The 11,004-nt window shown below is 44.3% G+C and overlaps 1 pseudogene; it reads right to left on the bottom strand.

Annotated features, from left to right (window-relative positions):
* On the bottom strand, positions 6,629 to 7,660 carry LOC108638206 (annotated as a pseudogene).

The following is an 11,004-nucleotide window of genomic DNA, read 5'->3' on the forward strand; positions in this document are numbered from 1 at the left end:
GGGGTTCGATCCCTGGGTGGGGAAGATCCCCTGGAGAAGGAGATGGCAACCCACTCAGTATTCTTGCCTGTGAAATTCCATGGACAGAGGGGTCTAGCAGTCTACAGTCCATGGGGCTGCAGAGAGCTGGACATGATTGAAGACCAATCACACACAAAAAACATCTGCCAGGCAATAACTCAGAAAACCTTCATGAAAAAGTACATTTGAAAAGATGCAACATGTCATGATTAATGAAGCTAAGAATTTCCACATTGACAACAGAGACTGCTATGAGAAGAAAAAAACATCACTGAAAGGACAAAAATTGCCCAGGAATTTTTTCTGGATTTTCTTGGTCCACTTTCTGACTCGCCACTTGGATTGCAGAGGCCTCCCCACTCCTTACCCTTACATTCAGGAATAGAGTGTGCCAGAGTGGTTTGCGATGATATCCAAAAGCAAAGAGAAGTGCAGGAGGTCAGAGAAAATTCTCCACCTAACACCCCTTGTGACTCTCTGGGAGCTTCCTGGACTTAGGGTGTGGACGGCACTTTAGAGATTAGAGTGCACTGTATTTGGAACATGAGGAGATCCATGTGGCAGAACTATGCCAGGTCTTTTTTAAAAAGAATCACTCCTGCAAGGGGTTGGCCTTTTAATAAGCACAGCAGACAAAGCTCCTGAAAGAAGTGAGGAAGCAAAGGGTACGGTCCAGAGCAACAATGCATCTGAGGGGCTTGATGAACACATCAGGTTGGACAGTGACGTCTGCTCCAAACTTGGGAAGGGAGGTCACGTTTGAGATCACTCTAAGGGAGGTCACATCTGAGATCACTCCAAGGGAAGTTACATCTGAGATCACTCCAAGGGAGGTCACGTTTGAGATCCCTCTAAGGGTGGCTGGGACAACTGTTGCACAGACTGTTATGTTCTCTCCGGCCTCCAGGATGGAAACACATCTGTGTATTCAGAAGGATGATAACTGATTGGAAGGTCTCCTGTCTAAGAAGAAACCATGCCTGTGTGTGAAACTAGCTGTTCTAGGAGCTGGGAATCCTGTGGCAGATGCAAACTCGAATACATGAACAAAGGACTGTAAAAAGTGGCAGAGCAAAATATGGTTGTAAAATGGGCAATTTTTTTAACCCTCACTTTACTCTCCTCCTTCCTGCTAATTTTCAGTCATTGTCCCCACGGACAAAATCAACCAGAATTCAGGTGATGCTATCATCCAGTCAGCCTCTTGGGGTCCAGAACAGGATGGAGAATGGATCCCAGAGGGAAGATGTTCACAACACATCTTCTTACCCTCCCAAGCATCTGTTTTTATCCTTCCTGTGGGTGAAAGCTTAATGTCCCCAACATAGTAAACGAAGCTACCATACCATGGTGTCTATTCAGTCAAATGTTCATCTGAAACCAAAAATGTCATCAATCCCCAATCTTCTCATCAGAAGGGGTGGGGGAGAAAGAAATATCAATTAGCACAAAACCTGGCTGCTGCTGAGCCGCTTCTGGAGCTGACCTTGGGCCTCGGGTGGTAATTATAGCAGCCTGCCTTCTCCCATCAACTCCTCCAAGTTCTGCCAACCTCAGTGGGATGGGAGTCTTTACCTCGTGGGGTTAAACCTTTATTCCTGTAGGATCTTAGTCCTGGAACAGCTCTCATCCCACCCCAGTGGTTGTTTGCTGACCTAAAGAAGTTCCCTCTGGCATTCTCTGGCAGGGTTACCCGAGTGGGGCAGAGGGCAGCAGCCATCCTTTCTGGTTGAAGGTAGTGCTGTGAGTGGAGGGAAAGCCAGTGAGATAGTGGATGGAGATGCTATGGGAGTCTGAATTGCCTGCTTCTATAACTTGTTTTGGTCTTGCAGACCCGCTTGTGTCTAGTCTGATATAAATGAGTTCCATTTTATGACGGAATTCTACTCTGTACCTTCACTGTGTAAGTCGGTGGATCAGATGACCCCTAGGATGTGACGGGATGTCAGTCCACACAGTTACTTGGTGCCCCATGGTCTGAGATTCAGTCTCAGTAGGACTCTGTGGGAAGCCAGAATGCACATGGACAACACTCGCTGGCAGAAGTGAGTGTGGTCTTCCTCCAGAACCACAGGGCTTGTTACTGGGGCTTGTTAGAGGCTCTCTTCAGAACTCTGTCTTCTACAGAGCCTTCCGTTCCCATTGGGTCTGCTGGGTCACCATGTGAAAATGGCCAGGCATCCTTGCTTTGGTCTTGCTACAGAGTCCTGCTCTCTGGACAGCCTTACTGGTCACCAGAATGTAGATTAGAGCTGCATGTCCAAAGTTCAGAAAAACCAACCAACCACGAAGCTTTCCTCTTTGTTCAGTTCAGTTGCTCAGTCGTGTCCAACTCTTTGCAATCCCATGGACTACAGCACACAAGGCCTCCCTGTCCATCACCAACTCCCAGAGTTTGTTCAAACTCATGTCCATCAAGTCAGTGATTCCATCCAACCATCTCATCTTCTGTCATCACCTTCTCCTGCTTTCAAGCTTTCCCAGCATCAGAGTCTTTTCCAATGGGGCAGTTTTTCCCACCAGGTGGCCAAAGTACTGGAGTGTCAGCTTCAGCACCAGTCCTTACGATGAATATTCAGGACTGATTTCTTTTCGGATTGACTGGTTTGATCTCCTTGCAGTCCAAGGGACTCTCAAGAGTCTTCAAAAGCACAGTTCAAAAGCATCAGTTCCTTGGCACTCAGCTTTCTTTATAGTCCAACTCACATCCATATATGACTACTGGAAAAACCATAGCTTTGACTAGATGGACCTTTATTGGCAAAGTAATGTCTCTGCTTTTTAATAAGCTGTTTAGGTTGGTCATAGCTTTTCTCACAAGGAGCAAACGTCTTTTAATCTCATGGCTGCAGTCACCATCTGAAGTGATTTTGGAGCCCAAGAAAATAAAGTCTCTCATTGTTTCCATTGTTTCCCAATCAATTTGCCATGAAGTGATGGGACCAGGTGCCATGATCTTGGTGTTTTGAATGCTGAGTTTTAAGCCAACTTTTTCACTCTCCTCTTTCACTTTCATCAGGAGGCTCTTTAGTTCTTCTTAGCTTTCTGCCATGAGGGTGGTGTCATCTGCATATTTGAGGTTATTGATATTTCTCCCAGCAATCTTGATGCCAGCTTGTGCTTCATGTAGCCTGGCATTTCGTATGATGTATTCTGCATATAAGTTAAATAAGCAGGTTGACAATATACAGCCTTAACATACTCCTTTCCCAATTTAGAACCAGTCTGTTGTTCCCTGTCCTGTTGCTTCTTGACCTGCATACAGGTTTCTCATGAGGCAGATAAGGTGGTCTGGTATTCCTATCTCTTTAAGAATTTTCCAGTTTCTTGTGATCCACACAGTCAAAGGCTTAGGCGTAGTCAATAAAGCAGAAGCAGATAATTCTCTGGGACTCTCTTGCTTTTTCAAGTGCCCTCTTTGTAGTGGGCACTGTAAAGTGCTGCAGCTCACTTCTTGGTTTTTACCCAAAGAGGTTCAAGACATGTCCACACAGGGACTTCCCTGATGGTCCTGTCCACTTGGCCTGGAGTGTCAGTCTAAAGCAAAGCTCGAAGTTGACTTTCAGGTTGAAATACTAGGACCCGGAGGCCACGGTGCAGTGCTGCGGAGCAGACACTTTCAGGTCTTCTGTGCCCGTTGGTCATCCATGTCCAGACCCGCGTCCCATTTCAGAAAGCTGAGGCTCGGGAGGCAGCCTTGAGACCCGCCCCTGGGTCTGGCCTCAGTGGGGCCGCTACCTGGACTTCACACCTTCTGCCCATTTGAGGAGCTGGAAGGCCCGTGAGTTGGAGGAGAGGCCTGTTGTGGTCGACCTTTATATTTTCTGGAGCAGAAGTTCAATAGGCAGCAAGAGCACATAAATATGTTTGGAAAAGGCCCTTTGAAACTTTTGAGAGTGAATTTTTAAGTTTAAGATTTTAAAAATCTTTATATTATCTGAATTTAGGGAATTGCTAATTTTTCTTATCCCTTAAGACATGCTTTTTACAAGACTTAGTCTAACACAATATATAATATGTATTTAAAACTACAATCACAGTTTAAAAATCCTGCAGTCTCTCTTTAAATGTCATCATTGACTGTTTTCTTTGACATAGATTAAGGGATTGAGTCTTTTGTCTTTTCTTCCAAAAGATCAAAGGAGTGTTTTATAAACTGCCTTAAAATCATTACTGTTTTCAAACCATTTAGTTCCTAACATTGTATATTTTATTTAGTGGTTTGGATCTGTGTCTGAAAGAGTTCTGAGTGTCCGGAGCAGGCTCTGAAGCAACACTCCTTCTCAAATAGGACTGGAACCCAGCTGCACCTCAGATTAGAATTTGAACCCAGGATCCCTGGTTCAGGAGGGGATTCAAGCCCACTGTCTTTCAATTAAAACAGCTCATCTGGTGTCAGACTTATTGAAGCTCAGGTCTTATCTCCTCACAGAAAGAAGTCAATATGAGGCAAAGCAGTTGGCAAAGAGTGAGTTTATTAGCATAGGATGCTTGTGAGAGATACTAGTGGGCAGGCAAGGGAGTGCAACCCCAAGAACAAAGAGGGCTACATTTTTGTAATCAAATAAAGTGGGGAGGGGAGAAGACTATCATTTTCTCTTTCTTGAGTAGACATCAAGTCTTGTTACCAAACGTTAGATCTGTGTGCCTGACACACAGTGAGGCCAAACATTACCAAAACATTAGTTTGGAGCAGAGAGAGGTTTATTGCAGGGCCATGCGAGGAGATGGGTGGCTCATGCCTTAAAAACCCTGAACTCCCAGAAAGCTTTCAGCAAAGCCCTTTTATAGGAAAGGTGAGGGGAGGAATGTGATTAGTTATTGCAAACTTCTCAGTACCAGGTCTTGGTCAGATCACAATGTCCCTGTAAACCGCCACCAAAACAAATGTTATTCTCTGTTCTGACAAGAAAGGGCAAGGGCCCAATACTCAGCTTTCACTTTCCCAGGCCCAGGCCCTGGCTAAGAGGAGGGACTGCCTGTGCAGGCCAGTTACCCTGCCTGGGAGTATTCATCCAGTACCTGGTCTGGGTCCTTTCACCAGGGCCTGGGCCTCGCTACTGGGCAGCCCTGGTGAGGGCTCTGGAGCTCTGCAAGATACAGCTCTCACCCTGTCCCTGGGACCCCCACCTCACCTGCCAGTCCTAAGGCTGGAGGGCCTAGAGGGCCCTGGGGAGAAGGCCGTGATCCACCTCTCACCACACTCTGCTGCCAGGACCACTGTGAGGCTGACTGCCATGGAGTGGGACCTCTGGCTAAGAGTCGAGCACTAACAACTGCATGCCTGCCCCGCCCTTGTTGCAGGCTTATATAGTTAATTTCTCCTCGATCCCTGTATGATATAACCAGGACTGTCAGGGTGCTATTCAGATCATATATATTAGCAAAAGGGTGGTAACATATTCTAGAATATGGTAATCCATCTCAGTATAAAGTCCCCTTTCACCTGGGTTCTTTCTCCTTTCATCTATATTCCTGTCTTAGCTACATGCAGAAATGCTGCTCTTCAGCATTTCTGACTTCATGGACCAAGATTCAGACCCCGTGTCTGTTGTCCTGTGTTTTAACTGTAAGGTCTTGTGGCTTGAGTGTGTCTAGTGCTTAGATGCACCTGGCCTCACTTCAAGGTAGAGTAGATTGCTGCTAGGTTACTGGATTCTTTTCTTGAGTGGTCATTACCTTAGAACAGTCTCCCAGACCCCCTTAAAATCCCTTCTCTTTCTTTAATCCTCTAGTGGTATTTCAAAACAATTTAATTATCCTACTCTAGACCTATTTCATTTTCATTGCTGAATAATATTCCATCATGTGAGTATACTATATTTATCCATTGTTGTATCAATAGATAATTTGGTTGTTTTCTGTTTGGGACTATTGAGGACAGTTAATCTGTGTGTACATGTTGGCATATCTCTAAATATATATTAAAAAAGTATGACTAGAAGTGTGAAGATAAATGAATATACATTTCTAAGAAGACCCTGAAATGGACTTTATGAACTTTTAAAGAAGTTACCATTGGTTTTCTTTTGTCTGATTTTATCTCAGGATTTCCTTTTCCAAGGTGCATGCATATCACCTCTTTGAACATCAAAAGTCATGACTTTTGAAAGGAAAAGTGAGGAAAGAGAGGTTTGATTGTTTATTGGTTCAAAAATGGAAGTGAGGCTGTGAGAAAGAAGATTTGATCAGGGAACCATTATAACAATGGGGAGGCAGGGAAAAGTGGCAGTAAATTGGAGAGGACCCATATGCACATGTGAAAAAGGAATTTCCTGAATAAGTAAGTATGAATTCATAATCAGAAAGGGAAACAAGAGACTTGAATGTGAACACAGGAAAGGGTGTGAAGATAACAAACTGTTAAATCAAACAGCCTTCTGCACCAGCATCTAGTAGGTCTGCTAAGCCAGGGCATCTATTTGTGGAATGCAGGATATCCAAGATAGGCAGAGGGAAAGAGGGGCAATGACCCACCTGCTGTGTCTAGAGGAATTAATAAATCAGGCATCTGCAAATCAGAAGGTACCTCTCTTTCCCCAGATACTAAAATAATAACCTCCCTTTCCTCCTTCCCCATCTCCTCCCACCTCAGCAAACATGAAAATCACTGCTGATTTTGTTCCCTGACCTCAGCCTTCTCACCCGATCCATGCTGCCTGTTCTTTGAGGCCAGCTGTCTCACACAGCTGTCCTTCACCTGCCTGGAATCGGGCACAAACACCGCACAGCAGAATCATTCCACCTCGACTGCACAGACATATCCAAGGAGGGCCCCCTGATTGTGCACTTCAAGGAATGTGATGGCATAGCATCTCACACCTCTGGGTTCAGAAGTGATGGACTGGCAACTTCCTAACACAGTGATCAATAGAAGCACTCATGGCGGTGAGATCTAGTTTCTTTTTTCACTTCCAGTGACAGTGGCTTGATGGGTCTTACCATGCACACCAAAAAATATGTACCCTCCCTCAGTGTTTATAAATGCAGAAACAGCTGTGGAGATACTCAGTAAAGCTTTGTGACTCCTTTGTTGAGAACATCTGAAATTCAACCCGTGTTGACCTTAAGTAAGGTTGAGCTTTTCCAGGTACTGAAGGTGGGGAGCACTATCAAATAAAGCAGCAGCTGAAGCCTGTATGTTTCCTTTATTTTGTGCATGAACCTGAGCGTTCCATGGACTTAACACATTAGAACATTTGTAAGAGTCTGAATCCCGCCTTTGAGGAATGCCAGTGCTTCCTGGGAATTCATGGCAACAGTAGATATTCTCTGTCTGTGGTTCAAAGAGGGGCACAGGTAGCTAGTCCTGTAACCGAGGCCTCTGATGGTCCGTGATTTCACAGAAATCAGAAAGACTTCTCCCGGGTGCAGCTCATCTGAACAGCTCTTTGAAGGTTGAAGGCAGATACAGTCATACTCTATGGCTTTCACAATCATAGACTTTGTTCTCAGTCTCAGCCTTGGTCACGCCCCCTCCAGAATTCAGCAGGCAGATGCTGCATGCACGATGCTTGCTTTCTGCTTTCTTCCGCAGTTGAGGGTTCATTCCACTCCTGTGCTCATTCCTAGGGGTGACTTTTCCTGCGTTTAAAACATACACAGGAAAACTCATTTTCAAATCAGTCTTGAGACTCATCTTCTCAACACTTGTGCTGGTCTTACCCTGAAATGTTCTCCTAAAATACAGGAAGACACACCATTAGAATCGGACAAGCACAGGGAAGGCAAGCAAATTACTATTTTGAGGCCACTCTTCTGAAGTTGGTTCACTTCGTTTATTCCCACAAAACTTGAGCCCAGATTCATACAGGAATTAAGTGCGCAGGACAGGTGGAGAAGCCAAGCCTGATTAGAGCCCATTGCCACCAGAGAAATGGTCAAGAGGTGATTTTTCTGCTGTGATTTTGTTAACAGTTTCTAGAATGTTCTCCTTGGAACTGGAGAGCTTTCAGGGTCAGGGTGTTTCTAGGGTGCACTGATATAAATGGCTTTTCTTGGTGCTTTGTCTTTCCTCTCTCACTTAGACCTGGGCAATCTCAGATTATTTTATAGCCCAAGTTTTGAAAGGAGCAAATCTGATTGAGTTTGTCACTTATCTTTGTTGCAATGGAGCAAATTCTTTAGATTTCTCTGGTCCAAGCAGTTCCCATCTTGTGAGGGAAAAAGGTATATTATATACTTTAATATATTATATTTTACATAATAAAATATATCATATACACACACACACATTTAGTTTGTTTGGAACTAACAAATTATTGACTATTTGTTGGGGACAACCAGGCTGGCAGGTTGAGGTGCGTTTCATCATTTCCTAAATGCAATCCAGTTGCCCCAGCAAATAGGACTGGGACCACTGGATACCTACATACAAAAGAAAGGAACTTCAATTGGCAGTCTTTATACCATTTACAGAAGTGTACTTAAAATATTTCATAAACCTAAGTGTAAAGCCTAAAATCATGTGGAAATAAATGAAGACTGCCCAAATGATAACAGGTAGAGCTCTGTTTACTCAGAGCTCAGTATATTAAGGCAATCAGCCACCATCATTTGTTTGTGATGGCAGAAACTCGGAAGCTTTATAGTGAAAAGACAGGAGAGCGCTCAGGGATGACCTGATTTGAGGTTGTTCTAAGGAAGCTGCATTGTGGCTCAGCTGGTAAAGAATCTGCCTGCAGTGAGGGAGATCTGGGTTTGATCCCTGGGTTGGGAAGATCCCCTGGAGGAGGGAAAGGCTACCCACTCCAGTATTCTGGCAGTCCATGGGGTTGCAAAGAGTCAGACATGACTGAGCGACTTTCACTTAAGGAAGCTGGACGTGGGCTTACTGGAAGTGGGTTATTGCATGTCACTGGTTTGGAGACCTTATTTAGCTTTGTTTGGTTGGGCCAGAGTTGAAAGTGGGGGAAGCAAGTTCACAGCTGTTGATCAAGTCCTGACTGCTTATGACTAGCTGCCGCAGGGGTTGTGGTTAGGCTGGGAAGTCAGAGTTGTGAATCAGGTTTGAGTCACAACTAAAGGCTATGATCAGAGGTCTGTTTTGATATATGGTTTGGCCAGAATCCATTTGTATATTCAATCTCTCAACCTCTGAACTTCCAGAGGAAAACAGAGAATTTTTACCTTGGGTTCAGCAAACAATGCTTAGAGCTGACACTAAATGCACAATACCTAAAAGAAAAAAATTGATTTGTTGGACTTTAAAAATGCCTCCTTAGCAGTGAAAGACACTCTTAAGAGAATTAAAATATGAGCCCTTGGCCAGAAGAAACTATATGTAATTGATTATATGATAAAGAACTTGTACCTCAACTATACCTAGAACTCTCGAAAGGCAATAACAGGAAAACAATTTAAAAATGGATAAAAGAGGGAATTCTCTGGCAGTCCAGTGGTTAGGGCTCCACCCTGCCACTGCAGGGGGCTTAGGTTTGATCCCTGGCCAAGAAACTAAAGACTCCACAAGCTGTGTGGTACAGTCAAAAATTAATTAATTAATTAAATATCTTAAAAAAACTATAATGAGATAACATTATTAGTCATTAGGGAAATACCAATTAAAACTACCCACCCATTGGAATGGTGAAAATGATTTAACCATACCAGGTATCTGCAAGGATATGGAGGAAAGGGAACTCTCATATTGTTGTAGCCACGCGTTCCGAGAAACAAACTCACTCAGAAGGACAAGGCACATAGTGGAGTGCAGTTCATTACACTGGCGGGCCCAAGGCAGAGTCTCCTCTTAGCCAAGGACCCCGACCAGTTTTTGTGAAAACCTTATATACCCTAAGTGTATGTGTTCGAACCCACCTCTCCAAATTCCTTGAAACTGGTCTGGACAAGGTAAAAGAGAGATATGATCAAAGTTAACCCATGATTCATGTGTCATAAGCCTAGATAGTTAAACAGTGGACATTTATCAATAGGCCTGTGGTCATACCCCAGAGAAGGCAATGGCACCCCACTCCAGTACTCTTGCCTGGAAAATCCCATGGACAGAGGAGCGTGGTGGGCTGCAGTCCATGGGGTCACTAAGAGTTGGACACGACTGAGCAACTTCACTTTCACTTCTCACTTTTCATGCATTGGAGAAGGAAATGGCAACCCACTCCAGTGTTCTTGCCTGGAGAATCCCAGGGACAGGGGAGCCTGGTGGGCTGCCATCTCTGGGGTCACACAGAGTCGGACACAACTGAAGCGACTTAGCAGCAGCAGCAGCAGCAGTGGTCATACCCTGATAAGCATAATGGAATTTATGACTTTGTTCTGTTACAGAGATAATTAGCATATTCTTTTAGGCAACAGAAATTCTAGGTACAAGTCCTTAGGCTCCTTCATGGTGGGGGCAGGGGGTGGCCTGGTTTTCCATTGATATGTCGTTTCCATAGATACTGGGCATATGTAGCTCAAAGTCCACAGTCCAGTCCAAGATGCAGTCCTGCTTTCAAGACGGGGCCAGTTCTCTCTGTTTCCTCCTTCAATATTCTTCTGGTAGGAACTTAAAGCACAACCATTTTTGGAAACAGTTTGGTATTTTCATACATTTATGGTAAGACTCAGTCGTTCCACTCCTAAATGTTTACCCAAGAGAAATGAAAGCATATATTCAAACATAGACTTGTACATGAATGTTCATAATGTTGTAGCCACGTGTCCCGGGAAACAAACTCACTCAGAAGGACGATGCAGGTTGTGGAGTGCAGTTTATTACACTGGCGGGCCCAAGGCAGAGTCTCCTCTTAGCCAAGGATCCCGGCCAGTTTTTGTGAAAACCTTATATACCCTAAGTGTACATGTTCAAACCCACCTCCCCAAATTCTCTGAAAATAGTCTGAACAAAGGAAAAGAAAGATACAATCAAAGTTAACCCGGGATTCATATGCCTTAAACCTGTGATTCATATGCCTTAAGCCTAGGTAGTTAACAGTGGACAATTATCAATAGGCCTGTGGTCATACCCCAATAAGCATAATA

The sequence above is a fragment of the Capra hircus genome, chromosome 19, assembly GCF_001704415.2.
Source record: "Capra hircus breed San Clemente chromosome 19, ASM170441v1, whole genome shotgun sequence".
NCBI lineage: Eukaryota > Metazoa > Chordata > Mammalia > Artiodactyla > Bovidae > Capra > Capra hircus.